This window comes from Heterocephalus glaber, unplaced genomic scaffold, assembly GCF_053883595.1.
Source record: "Heterocephalus glaber isolate CG9 unplaced genomic scaffold, H.glaber_assembly_v1.0 deba00000347, whole genome shotgun sequence".
NCBI lineage: Eukaryota > Metazoa > Chordata > Mammalia > Rodentia > Bathyergidae > Heterocephalus > Heterocephalus glaber.
Window position 1 is genome coordinate 2606225 of NW_028258143.1, and position 26848 is coordinate 2633072.

At 36.7% G+C, this 26848-nt stretch overlaps 1 long non-coding RNA gene across 1 annotated transcript; it reads right to left on the reverse strand.

The window, feature by feature from the left end:
• Positions 1-2212: 2212 nt before the first annotated feature.
• On the reverse strand, positions 2213-26749 carry LOC147829834 (uncharacterized). Its single transcript, XR_015445938.1, has 4 exons — positions 26610-26749; positions 12968-13026; positions 11681-11738; positions 2213-3039 (listed from the first exon to the last, which is right to left on the reverse strand). It is a non-coding gene; the product is annotated as an uncharacterized LOC147829834 (long non-coding RNA).
• Between the last annotated feature and the right edge of the window lie 99 nt (positions 26750-26848).

Here is a 26848-nt window from a genome sequence, read left to right on the forward strand (position 1 = left end):
ACAGAATGCGCTGTGATGGCCCCTGAGCAAAAGAGCAATCTTGTTATAATGAATGTGTACTATTCTTAATAAGCACACTGTAGCAACGACCCGCACTGCACACAAAAGCACACCCAAACCATTTGGTTTGTTCCCAAAGCTCGGACACCAGCACCACTATTAAATAGCTGTGCGCTCGGAGAGCAATCCAGTATTGGCATGCAAATGAGCGCACGAAGAGGCCAGATGCTGCTCTTTAGAAAGGAAAAGTGCCTCTGCTCAAATTTGGGGGGAAAGAAAACCTGTGAGTGTTACAAGCACAGGGCAGCCTCTCAAAGACAAGCCATTATATTTCTGACAGGGGCGGCACTGCCGGTGGGATGAGCCTAGGGAACATGAATAGCTTAGAACTTCTTGGAAACACGTGAACATTGAAGTGCTCCATATTTCCATGTGTATGCTAGATGGCTGACCACTTTTTGGTTTTTCTTTTTTGAATTTGCTTTATTTTGGTTTTGGTTGTTCTTTTCTGGTCCAAAATGATGCCTCTTGCTTTGAAAACCCAAAATATTTCATCGCTGCTTTTTAACTTAGTCAGGTAAGTTAAATGATTTTGAATGCTTTATCATTTCAAATAAAATATTAGATTATTAAAAGGAACATGGATTTTTTTCAAACTAGCTCATCATGCACGATAGTAATCTGTTTGGAGAACTTGCTGGCTGTTTATAATTTGGTGAGCTTACGACCTGTGAGTTGCAGTCTTTATCTTATGGTAACAATTGTCTGCTTTCAGGATAGAGTAGGAGGGAAAGTCAGTACTAAAATTGGTCTTGCAACAACAATGGCAAACTGTATCCTAACCAGAATCAGAGCATTGTTTTGTTCCTTTTGCCTCATTTTTCACTCTTTTATTTCTCCACATTTAACAAGTCATTGATTTTATTTTTCTTCAAGATACCCGGAAATGATAAGGACTGAAGTCATGGGAATGTGTTTCAAGAAATTGGCTAGTGGGAAAAAACGGCAGAACACCTGTACATGGTAGAATTCCCAAGATTCCTGTAACATACCTAATTAAAATATTTAAGGGTAATGTCCCTTTATAATGATGGCATTTTGAGATAGGATCTTTCTCTAATCTTATTATAAACAACTCACGTTGTTTACTATGTGTCTTATTTCTATAAGCATTTACTGAGCACCTACTTATAGGCTGGACACTACTACACTAAGCCCTTAGAAGAGTTGTATCTTACTGCAAATGAAATGGCACATGGTAGTCGCTGATTCTACACACTACACACTACACTCTGTGACTACCATGAGCATGAATTATTATAAACCTATCAATAAATAAAACTTCATACAAAAATATTTTAGTGAGAATAGAAATGAATATAAATACATCTGATGGGATTATTTATGTCATTTTGTTTCTTGTCTGATCATAGCATTGTCTCTAAATTTCTGAGGAGCTCCTTTCCACCGATGAATTGGTCCACAACATCCATCAGTAAGTTTAGGAACTATTTATTGAGTATTGTGTTAGTTTCCTTGGGGTGCTGTAACAAAATACTACAAGTGTCTGAAAATAACTGAAATTTATTCTCCCTGTTCCAAAAGCTAGAAAGGCAAAATAAATGTGTTGGCAAGCTATGTTCCCACCAAAACTTCTAGGGGAAGATACTTCTGTTTGCCTCCCCAGACATTCCTTCACATGGGGCACCAGCCCCCCAGTCTGCCTCCATCTTTGTGAAGCTGTCTGTTTTCTGCATCTGGGTCTCTGCTGTTTTTAGAAAGACACTAGTCATATTGGATTAAGGCACACCCTCGCTGAGCACAGCTTCATTTTAACCTGATTATGTGTGCAAAGGCCCCATTTCTAAATCAGGTCATGTTCACAGACACCAGAGGTTAGAACCCAAGTCAACTCACAACATGCACTTACTCAGTACCAGGCACTTGCACTGGAGCATTTTATCATTTAATTATGAAAAACAAATTCTGTGAATTCTGTCTTGAAAGTCATTATAAGAATGATGCTGGATATACCTGTCAAATTTTTTTAATTGATAAAAGAAATTGCAGAAGATATTCTTTATTTGTTATAGAGTCCTTTCTCTGAAATCTAATGGGAGAAATAACAGAGAAAAAGTATGTATTCTTTTATTAAAATTGGACCCATTTACAAAGTTCAAAAATTTATAATAATTTCACATGTAGAGCCATTTAGGAAAGATTTGGATATTTAATGAGTCTGTTGTAGCGCTAGGTATACAACAAAACTTCCTTTCTATAATCTCACTGAAAAACACCATCATGAAACCTAGGCTTTTGATAAGCAGACTATATTTCATCTTACTAATTCTGAAAATAAGCTACTAAAAATTAGCAAGATAAAAGCAGTCACCCAATGACATGTACTAGGTCTATAGAACAAGCAGAATTATGGGCTGGCAGTCTTGAGATCACAATCACAATTAATGACGTAGCCATACTACTTTTCAGAGAAACAAGAAATCAAGCAAACTATCACCCAAGAACTTATTTCAAGCCAAAAATTTCCTTCTATAACCTTTAAGCATCCACTTTCAGAGTCCAGTCACTCAATGCCAGAGGCTGACCTTGTAGCATTTTGGGTGACAATTGTGAATGTGTTCCCACAGTCACATAACTTTAAGATCATATTAATCCCCTTTACCTCAAGCACTGTCATAACTGAACTTTTGTCTGACTCACACATTACTGAGCCAATTTTCCCTATGGAAAGACAGCAGGATTTCCTCAATCTTGTCCCTGCAAATCTGTCTGCAGTGAGGTTTGTTCAACTCTGTTTAGTAGACAAGATTCATTGCTCCCTCCCCTGATGAATGACAAACTAATCCAACAAAACTGAATGGTCCCACCATGTTGTTTCTGGTTTTACCAGTGACATTCCATGTAATTTTAGCCAAGTCACTCACCCTTTCCAAGGACAGGGTCCTTCAGTGATAGCTGGAGACTGTTAGTTTCGTGAGATCATATTCAGGAAACATTGAAGTCTGCACTTGAAAGTTTCTATGGATATAGGAAAGTATTACTGTTACTATTGTTGTTGTTTATGGCTAATACAGCTACAGAATTTAAGGATTTAACATCTTCCTATGGATTCTACTGTGGCCTCCAGATCCTGAGATTTAATTTTAAAAGAATTAAATTTCTAGTCTGCTTTCCAGGGGTGACTGAGAACGTGTGGTGACAGACTGTTGTCTTCAGAGGCAATATCCAGACACACAAGACAGTGCCACAGTCTGCACGGGGTGACCCTTTCCCATTCATCTTAATGGAGTGTTAAACTTGAAGCCTAATTAGGTCCACTTAAATGCCAGCATTATTATACTTTTCTCTGCTTATCTTCATACCAGAAACAATCAACTAATGCACTCATTTAATCTGGATGCGTGCAACGATCACATCCAGACTCCCTGTCATTTTGATAGCCTGCTTTACAGTCATAAAAGTACAAGTTTTAAACTTGCACTTTGGTTGTTTTTAATTATCTACATAATTAGATTACTTTCTATTACCTTGAAAACTTAGAGGTGAGACTGTATATACATATATGTGACATTTGTAAGGCAGTAGGCCCCGATCAGCATTCCCTTAATGAGAAACTGATATCAAATTCACTCCCAGGATAACAAACTAAGATGTGTTAAATGAGAAATCCCATTCCTGTCTCTTGGGAAGGTTCACAGATTTACAATTTATCCTTCGTATACATAGCCAAGCTTTTTACACTCCCTCTCTGATTCATCATCACTGCCCAGACTCTATTTTAATTTTTAATTCCTACAATAAACCCAAACAAAACAGAATTAAAAATATATAAATTTGTGCTTGAGTGTTCTGTCCCTGGTAAGATCCAAATCTAAGTCTTTAATTCAAAGTCCTTGAAAACCTTATAAAATACCTCATAAAAGTGCATTTATTTACTCAGGCTATAAGGAGATTAGTCTGTTTTCCTTTAGTGGTCTCTGGGCTAAGACAGCATGTGAAAAAATTTTGAAAGTTCATCATCCAGTCTTGTGGATAAAGACATAAGTAACTGCCTTTAAAATGAGGCAATAGCTCACTCCTCTGCCTACACATTCCTCTATCTTAAACTGTACTCCAGTACTCAATCCATGTGAACATTCAAGAACATGAAACTTGTAAGAATACTTTCCCAGTGTCTGCAACAGACATTTCTAATGCCCTCTTTGGTTTTCTAGCCCTTCCTGGTCATGCAGAAGACTGTTTCCCTGCCTCCTTTGCAGTTGGGTGGGACTGTGACTAGCTCTGGCCAATGGAGCTGGACATGGAAGTCACTTTGGAGAGAAAGTACTTAAAAGCCAATGCATAGTCTTCAGTGCTTACTGTCTTTTCTTAGACAAACTCTGAGCCCTTGTGCTGAGAAGAAAGTGCCCTGAAATGGAACCAGCCCAGAATGCTGGGTCCCTGCAGAGAGAGCTCATGGAGAGATGTCTGAACAAGCAGATGGTTTGCTTGTTTGAAACATCTACTCTTCTTGTTAACCATTGAGGTTTCGGTGCTGTTTGTTACTGGAACATCATCTTCCCTGTTTCCCTGTTGGGCTAATATAATGTCTCAAAATTCATTTCCAAGCCAATCTCACTAGAAGAACCCTAATATAATTAATTGTCATCACTGCCTTCTTCTACCTCCAAATGCAAGAGAGTGAAAACATGAAACTGTAGAATCATCCCAAACAACCCAGCAAGTTCTGATTTCACTCCTCAACACTAACCGCTTTGTGTCTTTCCTTGTGATCTTAAAGAAGTGAATTAAGTCACACACTGGGCTGCTCTTTCCACCAAGAGAAAGACTTGGAAGACGGTCACTGTTCACAATGCTCAGGACATTTTCCAGAGAAACAGAATTAACAATCAAAGCCAGTCTAGAGTCAAAGTGGGGGGTCCTTATGCAAAGCCCTAAAACTTGAGTTTTGATTAACTACATATGCATTAGCCTACTAAAGAAATAGGGGACTATCCAGAGTAATTGAGAGAGACCAGAGAAAAGAAATTGTAAGTAACCTTTAAGAGGAGGCCAATGTTAATAAAAATGTCAAATTATATCTGATTTTAAATTAAGCAGTATTTTAATTTTTATTTTAGGTGTACATAAACATTCATCTGTTTTTCAGGGCTGGAGATAGAAGCTAGGAATCAGAAAGCGATAGTCCCAGCTTGCGAGCATTCAAACCTTTAAAACAGTTACTCTCACAACTTTGAAAGGCAGATAACTAGTTTTTACTTTGACAAAGATTTGTTTAGTATATTTACATTAAAACAGGTCACATGACACTAATTGGTATCTGAAGCCAGAATTTATTTCCTACTTACAGGCTTATTTATGCAAATTCTCTAGTGAGTCCCTAGATACTGGTGAGTTCCTGCAAGAATTTAATAAGGAAAGTGAAGCTGGGCATGGTGGCACACATCTGCAGTCTTGGCACTTGGGAAGCTGAAGCAGGAGAATTGCTAGGAGTTTGAGGCAGGGCTATATAATGAGACTTGGTCTCAAAAAAATAAGTCAGTTGTAGTGGACCAAGCCTGTCCAGTATGGGAGGCTGAGGCAGGAGGATTGCAAATTCAAGGCCAGAGGCCCTAGGCAATTTAGCAAATTACCAAGACCCTGTCTTGAAAGGAAGAAAGGAAAAAAGGAAGGAAGGAAGGAAGGAAGGAAGGAAGGAAGGAAGGGAGAGAGAGAGAAAGAAAGAAAAGAAAAGAAAAGTAGGTCTGGGATGTAAGTATGAAAACCCTGGATTCAATTGACAGTATCAAAAAGGGGGGGGGGAGAAAAGTGAATGCTAAGGGGCCTTATTACAGAAAAGGGATAAAGTATAAGCTGGAGATTAAAGGGGAAGCTACACAGGCAGGGACAGCTCATATGTTTAGGTAGTTCCCTGAGCTAACTGACACAAAGGATCTTTGGCAGGTACAGAAATTGCAGACTATGCACATAGTGCTGTGGCTTGTGTTTACATGTCCCCAAAATATCTCATAGGGTCATAGGTGGAGCTTTTCAGAGGTGGCTGGACCTAGGGTGCATGATTCTTGGATTAGGGGTGTGATGCTGGGATTAAGAATACTTGATTACTAAATTAGTCCATTGATTGGTTTAGCACAGTTCTGGGTGTGGATAATGGGAAGGCCCACCCTGGGTGTCACGGGCACCACCCAAAAGCCTGGTAGCCTGGATGGGATAAAAAGGAGAAGCTGTGGCTTCTGCTGTTTCACTGCTGCCGCTTGCTGCTTGCTGCTGCTGTCTTCTGCCTACCATGCCACAAACTGTTCTTCCTCTGCAATGTCCCTCTGCCGTGCCACCCTGCCTTAAAGCCAGCTGACCATAGACTGGAACTTCCACAAATTGTGAGCTGAAATAAACCCTCCCTCTATTAACTTGTGGGTGTTGAGTGATTGTTTCAGCAAAGAGAAAGTAACCAAGACACATAGTGAAAGACATGTCCGCATAAGAGTCATTTGGGATTGGACAAGTAAGTCTCCAGTTTATGAGCTCTGTGCCATTGGGCAAGTCAGTCTTCCCATCAGCAAAATGGGGAAAAATACCTCCATCTCAGGGTTAGTATGAGGATTAAAATTTTAGTAAAGCCATGTTTACAATGTCCTAGGGTTCCCACAATCATACATGGTGACTTTTCATTGACATTAACTATGGCTAGGATACATGCAATGAGAATTAAATTTATGTTAATTAAATCAAAGGTACACCAAAAATAATGATAGCATTACAGACATGCTCTCTCAGTGCCTGTAGTTCTCTGAGTGAGTGGAGAGATAGAAGTCTGACATTTCTTCAGTTGGTCCCAGTTCCTAACTGGCTCTCATGGTCTGAGCATTTTTCAGGGACATATATATATATATATATATGTGGTAGAACAGAAGGTTTAGGACAATTTTTACAATTTAGAATTTTACCCGTGAGCACTGGATTTAGAATCTAAACATTGTGTAAGTCTACTGCATTAATATGGCACAGTTTGTGAAGGGTAACTCACAGCTTTGTAGGAATAATGTTTACATATTGCCTCTTACATCATGAAAAAGCAGTGCAGTTTTGCAGAGCACAACACTGGAGTCAGTAGACCTGGGTGCAAATTCTAGCTTCACCATTTATTAATTCCAACCCAAAAACAAGTCCTGAACCTCTTTCGAGCTCCATTTCCTCATCAATAAAGTCAGGATAACTTCACAGGAATGAAATAAGCACTAATTCACACATTCAATGTACCTAGTATGATGCAAGCAGAAATCTTAACACTTTCCAATTCTTAATTTCCTATAAGTCTAATGTAAAATTGTCAGAATATTCTAATTATTTGTGTGCATCTCTCACTTGATCATGAGTTTATTAAAGGTAACCCTCTTTTTTCTTTTTTGTGGTATTAGAAATTGAAATCAGGGGCATTCCTCCACTGAGCTATGTCCTGAGGCCTTTTTTTACTGTAATTTGAGACAAGATCTTGCTAAATTCCCAGGCTGCCCTTAAACTTGCTATCTTCCTGTCTCAGCCTTCTGAGTAGCTTTTATTACAGGCATGCACCACCATTTCTGGCTGCTAGGACCTTTTATACTTTGTACTGTAAGTGTCTGGAAGGACAAAATTTGAAATTTGACTGTGACTGGAAAAATTAAAAGAGATCATTGGTTTTTGAACACAGATGAAACAAACTATACTATCTCCTAGAAATTTGAAAAAATTCATCCTTAAGCATTGTCACTATTTGCTCACCTCAAAATTTCTCTCCTCTGTCCTTCTATAAGCATCCACTACCACCATTTTCATACTACTTGATGAATGTCCTCACCACTTCACTGTTGCCTAATCTAATATACTTGTTTTTCCCTATTTTACTCCACCTCTCAGTACTATCAACATAGTTGATTGCTTTCCTTTTCCTAAAATATTTTCTTATCCTCATGGCTTTCCCTAATTCACTTCCCTTCATTGACTTTTTTAAAATAAGCTTCTAAATTTTGTGAAGCTCATCTCACTCCTGGCCGTCTTCTCTATCGATAATACCCTTCTACTAGTGAGTTTATCCACTCATAGATTGAATAATGAGCCTATCCAAAAGCAAACAAATCCCAAAATCTTTATATCTAGCCCTGACATTACCCAGAAATTCAGATTCAGTTATTACTTAATGTTTCCACCTCTATAGATCTTCTAATCCAGTAGGTCTGGAGGGTAGCATGTGATTCTGCACTTACAACTATCTCTAAATGTTTCAATGCCACTGATCTTCAAATCACACTATCAAAGAGCAAGGACCTTGGATATAATTCTAAGTGCCTCTGTTTCACTAACACACTTCATATACACACAAGCAAACAATCAATAGTGCCTAATAAACTGCATTTCTCCAGAATCTGGGTACTCTCCAACTCACAGTTAACATTTTGTAAGGCCACCATCATCTTCCTTCTGCATTACTGTAATAGATTCGCACCTAGTTCTGTGCCTGTTTTTCTGCCTCTTTCTCTGAAAGAAACACCTGAATTTAGCTCTCTTCAGAAAAAGCCAGCCAGTTTCCGAAATAAAGAAAGAAACCCCTCTGAGCATAGACTTCATTTCTAAGACTCTGTTGATCACTTTAAAAAGCTTTACTGGACTCCATGTACACATAGTACTTGGTAGGGAGGAGGAGGACAAAGTTCATTCACAGATATTAGAATATGTAGCTTATTTTGGATTATTTATAAAACACACGCATGGATATGGGGTGGTTTCAGAGGGTCTCTAGTTCTAGTCCTCCATCCAGCAAAATCTACATCAATCCTCAGTCCCTGCCCCCAACCTCCTGAACAGAAACATGGATGAGGCTAAGCAGCATGTGTTTGAAAACCTCTCTAGGTTATTCTGAAGCATGCGAAAATTTGAGAAAGACTGATACAGGCTATTCTCATATTCCTTCATGCGTTTCAAGTACTCAGAAAGCTGGTGACTACAGGAATATTTAGTCTGGGCATTAAATGATGTCCAAAGTGTCACTCAGACCTACGCAATATTTCCTAGCATTCCAGATATACTGGAGTGTTTTGACTGTTCCAAATGTATCTAGGAAACAGGACTCTAACACCCCCATTCAACTTCCTTTTACTTTCTATATCTCTTATATTTGTTCCCTCAAATTTAGCTAATGACACTGATCCAGTGGTTCTGGGCATCCAAGGACAGATCTAATACCTGAGTTATGAGCTAGCCATTCTGGGTAGCTTTCCTACACACACACACACACACACACACACACACACACACACAGAACACCTATTCAGGTGCTAAAAGAAATACCATATATCCAGTCATATCTGAACTATGATATGCATTCATCCATTTGTTCAATGAACCAAATCTCAGCAAACTCAATATGTCTTCAGTGCAGGTAGATTTGCTGTTCTTAACTACAGAGTCATGATACCTAACTGCTTTCAATTTTAATCCTAGAAATATTTCTGTGTCAGCCATGACTAGTTCCAAGATGAGAACTTTTGTAAGTTAGTAGTGATTGAATTACTGAAAAAAATGTCGGTACTAGTGTATACTGATACTGTGTTGGTTGCTAGAATCCAAGGAATCACTGTGGACCCATTCTTTATTTTAAAATTTTTTTTAAAAAAGGAGATATTGCGGGCTGCTTTGTAGGTTAAAATTTCCGTGAATTGTTTTAGCTGTGTGTAGAGTGGGAAGACCTTTTATTCTACAACCCACTTCAAGTGTCTTGTTGATTCCTATAATCTTTCAGTTGTCAAATGAATTAGTATTATGATTAGAGTCATTAATTGAGGGTTATACTAGCTTTTTCAGATGAAAAGAGTTTAGAGGGCATTAGAGAAAAACTGAGTAAACTACTTGGTCACTCTTGTTGAATATATTTGGAGATTGTGCAACTAAGAAAAACATGTTAGTGAAAGTGAGAACAAGGTTATTCAGTTATTACTTAGATTCACCTAAAGTATTCTAGATGTTATTTATTCATTCTTTCAGAGATTTTGTTTTTTTATTCACTTTGTATTTTAAAAACCCTGAAACTCAAGGAAACAGCAAATCTGTTTCTCGACGTCAATATTAAATAAGATCCTATCAAATTTAAATGCAGCATAATTGTAATACCATTTTACAATTGTAGCAAACATGTTATCAAAGCACTTTCATGTACATATAGCATATTGTTAATTTTAATAATCATTATGAACGAGGTGGATAGAACAAATTAATTCCTTCATTTAAAATGTTAATATCTATGAATCGGATCAAGATCATCATTCAAGATCACATAAGTAAAGTATGGAGCTGAAATGAATTCCAGATCTAGAATTTTTTCTATTAGACAATACAAACATAACTACAATTCCAGAAATCTTAGATGGTAGGAGCAATCTTTATTCAATAATACTTTGTTCAGTGTAATACTTACTTTGTCTTCATTAGGCTGTTTTTCTAGCCCTAATGACAAATGACTGGTTTAAAAATCCCATACACTTATATGAGAAATCGCCTTCTACAGACTCAGGCCCATCCCCACACATCTTTACAGTGTTTCTTATCATGCTAATGTAAAATGCAGGGGCGGGGTGGGGGGCGGGGGGGTTAGTAACAGCCAAGAGGCTAGGGAAGGACATTCATTAAGTGAAGAAACAGCATATATTGATTTTTCTTTCCATTCTAGAGACAGGTAATACAATTTCATTGCCTATCCTATATGAAAATAGGACTTAATGGAGTTATGGTTTATGATTTGGTCATTGTGTCAGACTTAATTTTCAGCAATCTCTTCTCCATGTCAGACTCCATCCCAGAACACTGGCTAGGCAGGTGGGTAGATCTAACCATTTAGGACCAAATGCTCTCAGTTTTGCAGAGTATGAGACAAAGTAAATGAAAAATGAATGAGTGAGGGGCACTCTTAACAAGTTGTCCAGCTGCAACAAACTTAGCTGAAGAATCTTGAAGATCCATGCACACAGGGGCCGTCACATGATAAAAAAAGATACTGCCCTGGACAATACGTTTAATAGCCTGAAGATTGTGGCAAGTTGACAATTCATTAATTGTGACAGAGTCCCTTCCAGGCAAGAAGTACCCTCAAAAAATAGAAAATTGTGAGTGCACTGTTCTCTTTTGGATGATTTCCTTAAAATCAGTAGTAAATCATGCTGGGAGATAATTCTCAATGGGCATCTCACTTTTCTGCATATCTTGCAAGCAGACTCACTGACTGCTTTGCCCAGACTATATTTGCAAGGATATTTATAAACAGTCTTTGGAAGATAAAGTCTCCCCTAAAGCAATAGTGTGTTCATTGTTCTATGTGAAATTTTCAGGTTCCTTGGGTGCAGAATATTTCTGTCCAGAACATAACTAACTACATATACAGATATCACACCTGATTACCCAGGAAGAACGGGAGTTTAGGACACCAAAAACAAAGATACTTGTACTGCTTAATGTAGTAATGAACTCCTCTGTCTCTGACCTACGTCTTTCTTGATGACCTGCCCTTCAAATAACTGGGTAAAAATAACAGAATGAAAGAGCTGTGATCATTTACATTCAGTTTGTCAGGTGAATTTGCTAACTTACAGATTTATAGTAGTAGTCACACTTCCCTACTATGGAGACTAGTACTCACTTTTACTACTTGTCCTTCCCAGTCCCAGCTCAAGAAACTGCTCTTCAGTATCCTTGGGCTAAAGAAGAAAAAATTTAATAAAAACTATTTACATCAAGTTTTTAGTTCAACACTGAAAGAGGATAAGAAATTATTCAATAGTCTATACATTTGTTAATGTATACAGAAATACAGAAAAATTAGGTTAAAATAAATTTCATACAGAAATGACTGACAGAACCTTTATTGCTATAAAGCTCAAACACACACAGACACACACAAACACACGTATCTGGGCATTCCCAAGGGGTATTTCCTGTACACTGTGTTCTTTTGGTGGCTACAATGGTCAGCTGTTCATTGTCCTTAACTTAAACAGTCCTTGCTACTTGAACTTAGCTCCTGCAGGTTTCTTCACAGAGATCAGTGGTTCTTCACTGGTGGTCATTGTTATTGCACAATACACAACAAGCACCACAATGTCCACAATTCAATGCCAAGTGTTGGGGCCAAGGGCCATTGGGGCTTTGCAGAACAGTGGTCACTGCTGTTTCTCACCCTATGTCACAGTCCTTTCTGCTCTAATGTCTATGGTGGAAAAAATGGGTCCTCACTATTATGATACACACTGGGCTAACTAAATTTTGTTTGCACAATACAGTTATTTCTAGACTTACCCAGAGCCAGGTTTAAATATGAACCACCATGCAGAATTTCTCTCCCTCCTCTTCAGTGACCCATGGGATATCTATTGAATTCAGCTTTCTTCTCTTAGTTCTCATTCAGATCTCTTAGACCCCATTCACCAAGACTTCTATAAAGGCAACAGCCCCACCAACCAGACATTCCTGAACTCCCAGAAATGGATACAGTGCCTAACTCTTGCCCCAAGTGTCTTAGTGATTCATTTCCTTACCTCTTTTAAGTTTGGCTGAAAAGTCACCTTCACGAGGAAGCCTTTCCTGACCATACATGTAAGGGTATGAACTCTTACTCCACTCCCAACTCTTTATATTCTTCTTTGCCTTATTTCTTCTGTGACACTTATAACTTCTAAATATATTGTAAAATTGATCGATTTTATCTTGTCCTTCCAATAGATAAATTCCAAAAGAGTAAAGATTTTTTATCTTTTTGTTTCATTGATGTACTCAGAATGAAGCCTAGCACTAATTGGAGAATCCTACATGTGTAGTATGTCTTCTCACCTAAAATTCCCTTGGTCACATTCCCATTAAATATGACATCCACTATACATCCTTGGGCTAAGATTATTGTGAATAATGTAGCAAAGAACATATAACTCACAGGGAGCACCAGTTGGACGATTGCTGATGATCAATTTTCTCATTCTGTTTGCCTTTTACCTTTAAAATGAGGGCAAAAGTACAAATAATTTTAGTCTGGCCTTTCTATTCTTTGTAACAATTATCCATTTTTAAATCCCTGTAGTTCTTATATCCAATAATATAATTCTTTTCTAAATCTCTTTCTGTTGTTACTTAAAATTCCTTCAGAAATGAGTGATAACTGTTTAAACTTCTATGTGATTCAAGATATCTCATTAAATGTCGTAATAAAGAAGAGTAGACTTTTTGTGTGTCAACTATGGGGGAAATTGGTAAGAACGTATCCATTTATATTTTGGACTAACAGATCAAAATGGAAAAAAAAGAAAAAGTCTTGATTTAGGGTCCCCAAATCTATGAGGAATACTCAAATGTAGATAAGTTGCTATAAATTTTTAGAAAATTACTTAATATATATCAAATTCCTTTCAATATGTTGTATATAGAAAGATGCTCATGGCAATGCTAGTCATAACAAATAAAAATGCAAGCAAACTTAATATCCAACAATAGAGGGATTTTTAAATCAGTTCTTATTATTCTATATAGTTGATTACTATTCATTTAACATTGTGGTTTTGAGGTCAATTTAAATAAACCGTTTTTTTCAACATAACAATGAAAACTAAAAGCTATAAACAGTACTTTTCAAAAAATAAATACATAATATATTCATTGTTACTATAAAGTGTGATTGCCAATTTGATTGGAGTAAGAGATTTCTAGCAGATTAGTAAAACACACTTCTGGATGTATGAGGGTGAGTCGGGAAGGCATGCATGACCTTAGGAACAATATGTATTCCCTGGCCCCTTCTCCTCTGGCACTCTTGCTCCTGGCCACCACGAGTTGAAGAGCTTTGCTCTAACATGCCCTCCCAGCCATGATGTTCCTGCCTCGGAGCAGCTGACCACATGCTGAAAACTCTAGGACCATGAACCAAATAAACTCTTCCTCCTTCACACTGTGTATGTTGGGTATTTGGTACCAGTGATGAAAGCTAACTAAGAGATTCACAGAAAAAAAGTAGAATAAAAGTTGTAAGTATCTATCTTAATGGTAATTAGATCAGATTATGGAATTTAGAAGTTATTTTATGAGTAATTACTAAAATAATGAAATATTCAGCTACCAATGGCCCTATTTTTAATTGATACTGGAAAATCCCTTTTAGAATTAAAGATTTTTTATTGAATAATATTTAGATGATGATACAAAACAAATTGAATAAGAGAGCTGCATTTAATGAATCCTGGTTTGAGCAAGGTATTATTCTAAATATTTTAATCACTCCATGAAGTAGGTATCACTACAATATATTATGGATGAAGTAACTGAAATGAAATAACTATTTTAAAATGTGACCTGTCAGTATTAGTATATAGTTTATTTATTATAGAATTTTCATCCTCCAGAGCTTCTGCTTTTAAAACACTGTATTCTATTAAAAACAGTTGACAATAACTATCATATGTGATCTTATAACTTCCTTTTATCAAGAGAATGGATTATTTCAAGTAGCTTAGCATTTGTAATGGAAATCACTGTTCAAATGATGACTATTAACTGTTCATCAGAGATAGTTACTGCCTCTGTCTAGGGCATTTCAGTTTCTCACAGCTATTAAAATACAAAGAACATTTTGACTTAGATACTGACCAAAAATCAGGGTATTAATATCCTTAATCAATTATAATTAAATCACCATGTAATGTAAAGGAGTTTTGCTTTTAAATTTTTTTCAGAAAAGCTCTTTTAAAACTAAAACTAGCACAAAGTATGAAACCAGAAGATTAGGACTGACTTCATGATAAGTGAAGTTTTAGAATCATGGCAATGGCAAAGAGACCTATAAAAAACCTCATAGCTTCACAGACTGTCTCTCAATAAAAAGTTGTGGACTCTCTTGGTGATTCTCCTTGGCAGTCCAAGAAAAACACTGATTACACTAATTAACAAAAACAATCTGGTTTTGCACAAATTCACCTCAGATCTGACCACGTGTAAAGCTTATTGAACTTCCAGAACAAGAGGGACACAGTTTCTACCTGAGAACAGAAGCAAAGCAAACTGGGCTGAACTTACTTGGAGTATCTAATCAAGTATTGGGCCAGGGATTTAGCTCAGTGGTTTTGCCCCTTGCTGTGCAAGTGCAAGGACCCGAGTTCAATCCCTGGTACAAAAAAAAAAAAGTCTTGGTTACCTGAAGAAACCTCCAGATCAAAAAGAGCTACTCGGGAGAACTCCCAAATATGCAAAAGAAGAAGAGAGAGTTGTACAAGATTTAGTTGTACAAGAGAAAGAGAGTTGTATTTAATATAAAACAAAGCAAAATGAATTTTATCTCAATTTTTAACAAGGAAGCCTTTCAAACTTAATTTCATATAAAAATAAACTATAAACTTAAATACAATAGTTCAATAGTGGTAAATATTTTTAAAATTCTACTTATTAAAATTATTTCAAACTAGCCAGCTGAAGACGTATTGAAACATTAATGCCAATCTGTTTTAAGGAATCTACATGTTTAGAATTTGTTGTGTTGAAAATACACTGTTGTTTTCTATAGAAACACACTTTAAAATTCTCATATTTTTAAATCAACTACCATTTTGTCAAAATATAACATTCTTTGATAAAAAATTTAAAAATATTTCTAAAATAATGTCCCTTTCCCTGAGGTATCTCTTGTAAGTTATTGATCACTAGCAAAATCAGATATCTAGGATGAGTTCACCTACATCCCAAAACATCACTCATGACTACTAAAGCATGCTGAAAAACGCTATTACATCAATGGCAGAAAGGTCATGATCTTATTTCTGAAATTCCTTTTGATTTGAGTCAAGTCATTGGACAAAATTTCACTGAGAAAGGCTTTAATAAAGTTTGAAATGGAGAAAGAACAAAGGTAGAGCCTTCAAATACAGATATAATAGAAAGCCATGAAATCAAACTGCTCACAGCAGGCAATGCCATTGACGGAATTTATGTGTACGTACAAAAACTCTAATTATCTATGCAATTTGGATATTAATTTTATATTATTTCTTACAAGTATAGCAGTGCAAATAAAAATATTCATCCTCCATATACAGAAATAGAACTGTGTTGACTGCTTTTCATTTCCGACCTAGCAGTATCACATTAAGGAAGAAAGAAAATGAGATTTTTAAATTTTTTTTAATTTCTTAAAAAGATTCTCCAAGGTGTCTCTGCCCCTTCAGCACAGAGGAGTGCAGGTCCTGAGCAGCTTGTGGTGCCAACACATCCCATATCCCCACCACCACCTCTGAACACTGGGCCAAGCCAGCACTTGGATCCACACTACAGAGGGGCAGTGCGTCAGAAAAGACATTGCTCTGAGCTCCAGAAGATAGAGCAGAAGTGAACGAGAGAAAGAGGGCCTCTCTGAGGCTCCTAGATGAAAATTGAAGCTCACTGGAAAAGTGAAGAAAATCTCTGCAATAAAGGCACACCAGACCACCATAGTTGGTAAGTTGCAGGGAACACCATCTCCCATTGGAACCTGGACTATCTTCAGGTGAAGGGCACCTGAAACCTGCAGTAGAACTTAGTAGAACCTTGCAGAGTTCAACCCAGCAAGAGGTCAGAGGTCTCAACTTGGGCCTTGCAGGCAGAAATTAGCCTGAATCTCAGGGGACAGCTACTGGTTTGCTGAGACTAACTGACTTGGATCTACACAATCCTGCCCATGCTATCTATACTGACAGCAGAGACATACCCTGAAGGAGGCCCTTTTTTATTTTTTATCTTCAAAGTAACTTTTTCTCTTATTTTTAATATTTTTTCTAATTTTTATCTGTTCTTTTCTCTTTTCAAATTTTTCCTTATTTTTGCTTCTTTTCTTTTTTCTTTTCTTTCTCTTTCTTGCTCTCTCTCTCCCACCTTGTTCTTCATTTCTCTCCCTTTTTATTCCTGTTCCTGTCCTAATTCAAATTTCTTTTTTTCTTGCTTTTTCTTTTCTTTTTCCTTCTCTCAATTGTCATTAGTTTTAAAGGAAAGTAAATGCAGTTTCTAGCCTCCCTGTTGCTGTTAGGTTGTTCTGTTCTTGTGTTTGTTCTTTCAGTCTGTCTTCTCCTCTTCTCTTCAGCAGCTTCCTAGGGTTTTTGTGATCTTCCTCTTTCCTCTGGCCTCACTTCTAACCTTTCCTTATCATATCTATCTATCCCTCCCTCCCCACTCCTTCTAAGTCTCCATCACAAAGGGTAAAGTTGCTATATTGAACAGTTTATTCACTACAGACATAGTTTGGGCTGGTACTTGATTTTGAGTTAATTAATGTGTTTACAAGTAATAGATTAATAACTACCACAAAATGTCATTTTCTAAACTGTCCTTGATGCTATTGTTGTTGCTGATTGTATCACTTGGGCTAAGGTGTTGTGATTGATTGAATCAGTTGTCCTTCTTGGTAAGAAGAAGAAGAGTCATTAGAGACCCAAAATCTAAAGACCAGATATATCTGGAAGACACTTGTGAGAAATAAGCATTGCAAAAAAAAGTTCTAAATACAAGCAACAAAGATACATACAACAAGCAATATTGAAGTATCAACCCAGGAATTGAACTAAAAACAGTAACAACAACAAAAATAAAAATGAGAAGACACCTAATCAAGACACAAAATCAGGCTACATGCTCACCAAAGGCAAATTCTGGGGGAAACAAGGTGGAAAAGTCTGATAATCAATCACCTAGACACCCTATACTGATGGCACAGGAAGTAACAAAAAAGATGAATAAGGCTCTAGAAAATTTCGAAACAGAAATAATTTACCAGACAACCACAGAGATGCTGAGCAGCATAAAAGACATGATTAGAGACTCTAGAACAGAAACAGACAACAACAACAAAAAAATAGATGATGAGCTCAGGACCATGATAGAAACCATGAATGCCCAGCATGGGAAAAAAATGGAAACCATGAATGCCCAACATAGGAAAGAAATGGAATTCATGAAACAGATTCAAACAGATATCCAGAAGATTAAAAACTCTATTGAAAGCATTCACAGCAGAATGAGCAAATGTGAACACAGAATATCAGACATAGAAGACAGAATTGTGGTCAGTGACCATGAAAAGAGAGATCTCTTAAAAATAGTAAGGGACCATGAAAAATTGATCCAGCAGCTCCTAGATGATACCAAAAATAATATAAGATGATAGGAATCCATGAAAAATCAGGAGAAAGAACAAATGACATAAAGAAACTGTTCACAGAATTAATGACAGAAAACTTCTCAAACAGAGGGAAAGAATTTGACATACAGATGACTGAGGCATATAGGGCTCCAACTAGCCATGATAAAAAAGAAGATATACATCTAAACTTATAATAAGCAAGGTCCCTGAAACTCACCAGAAGAACAAAATACTACAAGCAGTTAGAGAAAAGAAACAAATCACCTACAAAGGGAAACCCATCAGAATCACAGCAGACTTTTCAACACAAACCCTCAAGTCCAGGAGAGCCTGGAGTGAGAAATTTCAAGCCTTAAAGGAACATAACCTCCAACCTAAACTGATGTATCCTACAAAATTATCTTTCAAAATTGATGGGGAAATAAGATACTTTCACAACAAAGAACACCTGAGAATTTTCATGAATACCAAACCAGCACTCCAAACAATTCTAAACAAAATCCTAGAAAAAGAAAATGAAGGTCACAACTCCACAAGGCCCAACAGAGCAAATCCACCAGGCAAGACAAGAAATTAAAGGGAGAAGGGGGAAAATAAAAAATAAAAGAGCCAACAGCAGGAAAAGAACATGATAAGGATAAGCCAATACACATCAGTTATAACCATCAATGTTAATGGTCTCAACTCACTAATCAAAAGAAATAGACTGGCAGAATGGACTAAGAAGCAAAATCCAACAATATGCTGTATACAAAACACCCACTTAGTTCACAAAGAAATTCATAGACTGAAAGTAAAAGGATGGAAAACAGTTCTCCAGGTGACAGGAGCACAGAAAAAAAGTGGGGGAAGCTATCTTATTTGCAGACAAAATATATTTCAAACCAAATCTAATTAAGAGAGACAAAGAAGGCCACTACATCCTTGTAAAGGAGGAGATGACAATTATAAATATGTATGCACCAAATACTAATGCCCCCAACTATACAAAACAAATATTAATGGACATGAAACACCAAATAAGCAGTAATACAATTGTAGTGGGGGATCTCAATATCCCACTGTCACAAATAGACAGATCATCTAGACAAAAATAAACAACAAAATAATAGAACTGAACCAAGCTTTTGAAGAAATGAACTTAATAGATGTTTAAAGAATGTTCCCCCTCACAAAATCAGAACATACATTTTTTTGGCTGCACACGGGTCATTCTCCAAAATAGACCACGTGATCACTCATATTCATGTTTAAGTAAATGCAAAGGAATTGAAGTTATCCCCTGTATATTATCAGATCATAGGGCAATTAAACTGGAGATCAATAGCATAAGAAACCACAAGAACTACACAAAAAAAATGGAAATTGAATAACACCCTCCTGAACAAGTACTGGGTCACAGAGGAAATTAAAGAAGAAATTAGACAGTTTCTACAATTAAATGATAATGTCAATACAACATACAGGCATCTATGGGACACAATGAAAGCAGTTCTAGGAGGGAAATTCATAGCAGTAAATGTCCATGTTAGGAAAACAGAATGAGCTCAAATAAACAAGCTAATGCTGAACCTTAAGCTCCTAGAAAAAGAAGAGTGAGACAAACCCAAAGCTCATAGAAGAGAGGAAATTATAAAGATCAGAGCAGAAATCAATGCAATGGAGACTAAGAATGATACAAAAAGGCAACAAATCGAAGACTTTGTTTTTTGAAAGAATAAATAAAATTGATAAACCCTTAGCCAACCTTATCAAAAAAAGGAAAAAAAAGGCTCAAGTTCATGTAATTAGGAATGAAAAAGGTGAAATCACAACAGATCCAGCAGAAATCAGAGGATCATCAATACCTGCTTCAAAAACCTGTATTCTAATAAAATGGAAAACACAAAAGAAATGGACAGGTTGCTAGATACATCTGAATTACCAAAGTTGCACAAAGAAGATATAAAAAGTCTAAAAACTCCAATTACAATCAGTGAAATTGAAAATGTAATTAAAACTTTACCAACTAAGAAAAGCCCAGGTCCTGATGGCTTCACCGCTGAATTCTAAAAGACATTTAGAGAAAATCTATTGCCACTACTGTTTAAACTCTTCAACGAAATTGAAAGGGAAGTAATACTTCCAAATTCATTCCTGGAAGCAAGTGTTACTTTGAATCTAAAACCAGGGAAAGACTCTACCAAAAAAGAGAACTACAGGCCAATCTCCCTAATGAACAAAGATGCAAAAATCCTCAATAAGATACTGGCAAATAGAATACAGAGGGTGGTTAAGAAGGTCATACACCCTGACCAAGTCGGATTTATCCCAGGGATGCAAGGATGGTTCAACATACATAAATCAATAAATTTACATATGTTATTCTAATATACATACACTATATATTAATATATTAATAATGTATATATTAATATACATATACTATATATTTAATATATAGTGTATTAATAATATTAATACACTATATTAACAGACTCAAGGACAAAAACCATATGATCATCTCAATAGATGCAGAAAAAGTATTGGATTAAATCCAACACCTATCCATATTAAAAACCCTACCGAAAATTGGAACAGATGGTCTGTATCTGAAGCTAATAAAGGCTATCTATGAAAAACCAACAGCCAACATCATACTAAATGGTCAAAAACTGAAAACCTTCACACTAAATCAGGAACAAGACAAGGATGTCCGCTATCACTCCTGTTCAATATAGCTTTGGAAACATTAGCCACAGCTATTATACAAAAGAAAGAAATAAAAGGAATAAAAATAGGAAAGGAAGAAGTCAAACTGTCATTATTTGCTGACAATATAATACTCTACATAGAAGACCCCCAAAATTCTGCCAAAATACTTCGAGACTTAATTGACAGATTCAGTAAAGTAGCTGGATACAAGGTAAACACTCAAAGATCACACAAATAACAGACTCACTGAGAGAGAAATTAAGGAAACAATTCCTTTCACAATAGCATCCAAAAAAATGAAATATCTAGGAACCAATCAAACAAAGGAGACAAAAGACCTCTACACTGAAAACTGTGCGCTTTGAAAAAAAAAGAACAAGGAGGATATAAGAAAATGGAAAGAGGGTTAAGGATTTAGCTCAGTGGTTCCACCACCTGCCTTGCAAGTGCAAGGACTCAAGTTTGATCCTTGGTACCAAAAAAAAAAAAGAAAATGGAAAGATATCCCTTGTTCCTGGGTAGGAAGAACCAATATAGTGAAAATGGTCACACTTCCAAAGCTGCTATACAGATTCAATGCAATCCCAATTGAACTCCCAAAAGTATATTTCACAGAACTAGAGAAAACAATCCAAAAATTCATTTGGAACAAGAAGAGACTTAGAATAGCAAATGCAATTATAGGCAACAGAGACATGACAGGGGGTATCACAATCCCCAACTTGAAACTATACTACAAAGCCACTGTGATAAAAACAACATGGTACTTCAAAGAAACAGACCTGAGGATCAGTGGAATAGATTAGAAGATGCAGAAACAACTCCAGACATACTCAGCTACCTCATCTTTGACAAAGGAGCCAATCATCCTCACTGGAGGAAAGATAGCCTCTTTAACAAATGGTGCTGGAAAAACCGGAGTTCAACCTGCCTATCTTTCACCATGCACTAAACTAGAATCACAGTGGATTAAAGATCTGAATATTAAAACCAAAACACTAAACTTACTGGAAGATAAGTTAGGTAGAACTCTCGAAGATACTGGCATGGGAAAAGATTTTATGAACAAATCATCAGTATCATGGGAACTCGCACAAAGATCAACAACTGGGATCTCATCTTATTAAAAAGCTTCTGCACTGCAAGAGAAGCCATCAACAGAGCTAAGAGACAACTTACAATATAGGAAAAAATTTTACCAGCTGTTCCTCAAATAAAGGTCTACTATCTAGAATATATAAAGAACTCAAAAGAATCAGACCCCCCAAATATAAAAACCCAATTCAAAAATGGGCATCTGAAATGAACAGACATTTCTCAGACAAACAAGTAAAAGCAGCAAATAAATATATGAAAAAATACTCAACATCACTGGTCATTTGAGAGATGCAGATGAAAACAACACTGAGAGTCCACCTCACTCCAGAAAGAATGGCTGCTATCAAGAAATCAACCAATAACAAATGTTGGCAGTGCTGTGGGGAGAAAGCAACCCTTCTTCATTGTTGGTGGGAGTATATTCACTGTGCAATCCACAGCATCCACTGTGGAAATCAATGTGGAGATACCTCAAAAACCTAGGATTAGAGATCCCATTTGACCCAGCTATCCCTCTGCTGGGTATCTTCCCCAAAGAATTGAAAGAATCATACCACAGTGATATATGCACACCCATGTTTATAGTGGCACAGTTTGTGATAGCTAAAACATGGAAACAGCCCAAATGCCCATCAACCGGAGACTGGATAAAGATGTGGTTTTTCTATAAAATGGAGTACTACTCGGCCATAAAGAATGAGAAACTAGAGACATTTATAGCTAAATGGATGCACATTGAGGCCATAATCTTAAGTGAAATAAATAGGACACACATGTATAAATACTGAATAGTTTCTCTGGTGTGAAATACTAAAAGTGTAAATAAGGTTCTAATGATATAATTGATAATGTGAAATAGGAAGAAAAGGTCTAAAGGAGTTGGGGAAGTGGGAGGAGTTGGGGAAGTGGGAAGGTTAGGGGAAAGGAAAGAAGGGAAAAGAAAAAAATTTGAGAAAAAGAAAAAATGAAAACAAAGTCTCTGTAAATAGGGAAGGGTGGAGTGGGTGAAGGGAGGGCAGGGAAATGGGGAAAAATAAGAACTAAGATACATCATGTAAAGGTCCAAGATCCCAAAGATGAATGAAACTGTATTTTATACCTAAAATGTACCAATAAACTTAATGAAAATAAAATATACTCCAGAATACAGGTAATTTAAAAGTGCAGAAATAATTCATAATCTAAAAAGACTTCCTAGGTTTTTTTTTCAAATCTTTACACTCTGAGAACTTTAAACACAGAGAGAACACCCTTTCTGCATTGGCTGATTTTACATCAACTCTTTCCCTTCTCTCTCCCTCTAGACAGGGACAAGTTGATCCAGGGCACAATAATTAGCTACTGCCTGCTAAAGTTAGTTCTTCCACTATGTTGCCGAGTTTGGTCTCAAACTCCTGCCATCGGGTGATCCTCCTATAGGTATGCACCACTTCTGTGCCCAGCTTATATTTTTTTAAGTTATTTTACAAAGTAAAAATTTGAGCCATGCATGATTGTACATGCCTATAATCCCAGTAGATAGGGAGGCAGTCTGTCCATCAAAATGCTTCACTTTCTCCCTACCCATCCATCCCAGGTCCAGCCGAACTATGGGTTATTTCCATAGTTCGACTCATCAGATCCTCTGTCCCTGACATGAAGATTTCCAGGAATGACAAGTTGTTGAAGTGATGACTTGAGCTGCTCCATCCCACACAGGATCCTAAGCAGGCCTCCACCAGGTTCTGCTACCAGGATCCCTGCAGCTCTGCTGGCTTGAAGCTTCCTGAGCCCTGGCTATTTGGCTTCTTCTTTTGTTCCTTGGATACATTTTATCTTTAACATGTTCATTTATGTATATATTTTTTGATTTGTATTTAATTTGACCAGAGTCCATTTCTGAAACTTAAGAACTCCAAGAGATCCAAGAGGTACAGGGAACTTGATAACTGATAATAGAGATGGAAATTCACTGAAAGAAACTTCAATTTAATAAGTCATGCCCTCTTGTCATAGTAGACCCTAAAGTTTCAGCTTAGCTTATTGGTACTTATTAATATTCTGAAATATTTTGAAAATGATGCTTATAGCATCCTACAGCCCTGACATATGCAATATAAAGTTAATTCAAGGTCTGAGGATTTAGCTCAGTGGTGTAGCACCTGCCTTGCAAGTGCAAGATATCGAGTTCGATACTAGGTACTGAAAAAAGAAAGGAAGAAAGAAAGAAAGAAAGAAAGAAAGAAAGAAAGAAAGAAAGAAAGAAAGATCATTCAATAACTATAGTTTTTGAAGTTACATAAACTTTTTTAATCTCCACTTTCTCTTCTATGAAAGGATGAGATTAAAGAGCTATAAATCCTTCTCTAATAATGACAATTTAAGTATTTTAAATTATACCTATATAGAATCATACACCAACTATTGCTTTTTTCTTTCTTTTTCTTTTACTGCCTCACTTCCAAGCAATATTTCAATATTGAAATTTCATATTAGGCCCACCTAGGATCAGCCTATGCTATGGTGTAACCTTCCCTTTTGGCTTTGTAAAATCTCTTTTTTTGTGATGGAAATCATTGCCACTTTCTGTACTAACTTTGTCCCTTTTTCCATCCTCCTACTATAGGTTAGGTTAAAAAAAAGGTATAATTAGAATGAAGAAAATACTATAAGGATAAATACAATGTGTCCTGATTTTATAAAAGGTCATTCTTCCCAGGTGTCAACGCCCTTTACAACTACCTAATTCACAGTCACAGCCTCTTCTGTAGGAATGAAACACTATGCCCAGTTTGCAGATGAACAAATCAAAGATAGAGTCACTGGAATTTCAGCTGGCCATTTCAGGTCCAGAAACAAGAAATGTGGAGCACATCCACTTTAGAGTATGGTGCGTCAAAGTGGCAAATTAGCTCAGTAAATTGTACATTATTTTAATGTTGACCTAGAAATGTACATAATACATTTATAATAAAAAACAAAGTGAAGATTGCAAGCACAAGGACCCGAGTTCGATCCCCGGTGCCAAAAAAACAAAGTGAAAGATACATTCAAATAGCAGAGTCAATCCTAAAACAAATAGCTCTTACAGTGGTTTTCAGAATAAGTTCTTTGGTGACTAGTTGATGACTCTGAAACTCCCATCTAAGTATAACAAGCCTAATTTACTGCACAATTACAGAAAACTAGAATGGAGTCTCTCCTTAAAACCAAGGTGTACATACTAATAAACTGAAACTGCTAGCAATGATCCTAACAATAGCATGTCACTCATTTAAACCAGAAACCTCCTCCCCGTATTTTTTTTTAAAGTGTCCCAGGATGAGAGAGGAACCTTAAGTGCCTAGCTCATTAGCTAATGCTGACACAGCATTCTGATATCCAATCTTATACTAATTCAAAAAATAATTCTTGAGAGCTTTCCTTTTTCCAGGTCCCATGCTATGCACCCACCAAGTTACTCATCCATGAATCTCTAGAGTTTTTTCTCTCAAGCTGGATAATCTAAGGAGCTGGGAGAACATGATCATCAGAGGAGCTAGAAACTTTTCCCAACTTATTCAACTGTACCTTTTCATGCTCCTTTAATTATTTAGTGAGTAAGTGAATTTCTCCAAGGTGATGGCCACTACTCATAGATGATTGACTCAAAGGGAAAGTTCATACATTATAGAGCAGCAAATAAATCAGGGGACCTCATGAGATCCCAGTGGAAGATATTCCAACTGCCATTGAACTTCTGAGCTATGAGCAAGGAGACACGGCATACACAGACCCCCACAAACCAAGAAAGCCTTTTCCCTGAACTGAATGAACACAAGGAATGAATATAAGCTAAACTGTCAGGTGTGCAGAGATATGGGAAATCAACATCTCTTCAGCACTCACTTTTCATTTTTGATCTTATCTCACATAATCTATATCTGTCCCCTGTGCAGTGAGAATTCCACCTACCCTAACAAGACATCAAAACCCCATCTGATATGCCATATATGTAATTTGTTTATTTGTTTGTTTGTTTATTATTTGTCTCTCTCCTCTACAGTGCAAGCTTCCCAGGGTCAAGAAAACAAACTCCTGAAGAATATTTTGCTAGTGTGGTCAAGTTAACTCAACCTAGTGTACTCCTAGTTCTGACTCATTGGGAAATGGGATAGATCAGAAGGAGCTCTAATAGTTTTTGCTTTCTTCCTTCCTGGCAAACTGTCTGGAGAATGCTACTTCTATCCAAGGCAAAAGAGGAATACTTTCTTTCCCACCCCCAACTCTGGAAGTCAATTTGTCTACTTATCACAGGCAGAAATTCTAGAAAATCAAAGACCTCTCCCATAGGGAAAAAATGAGCAGAACACATTAACCACTTAATAGTTTACTGTGAGCATCACTCCAGCAGTGCATTTGTTTACTTACTGACTACCCCAAGCATCTCTTGGGCAGGTGTCATTTCAATCAGTTGATTCTTGTATTGAATAAATTTGATAAAATTTTCATTTTTATATTTTCTGTTATATTATCTTATAAAAATAAACCAAAACTATGCAATTTTGGTCATCCTGTATTTAAATAATTGGACTGATCAGTAGTTAAACTTGCAGGGGATAGATCTAATAAAGCAGTTCAAGACACACTAGAACCCCACTACTAAAAGTGTCATCCTTACCTCTAAAGTATCAGTCCATTGTAAGAGTCTTGGAGAAGCAAGCTTAGGTTTCTCTCCAGACCTACTAAACAGAATTAATGTTTTGATAAGACACAAAGCTAATATCTAGGCATTTTAAAGTTTCAAGAACACTGGTAAAAATAAACTACCATCAACTCAACTACAAAGATGTGGACCCACAGGTATCAGACTTGTCATATTAGGAGTCAGACTAATCCCTTTTCATTCATTATTAGCTG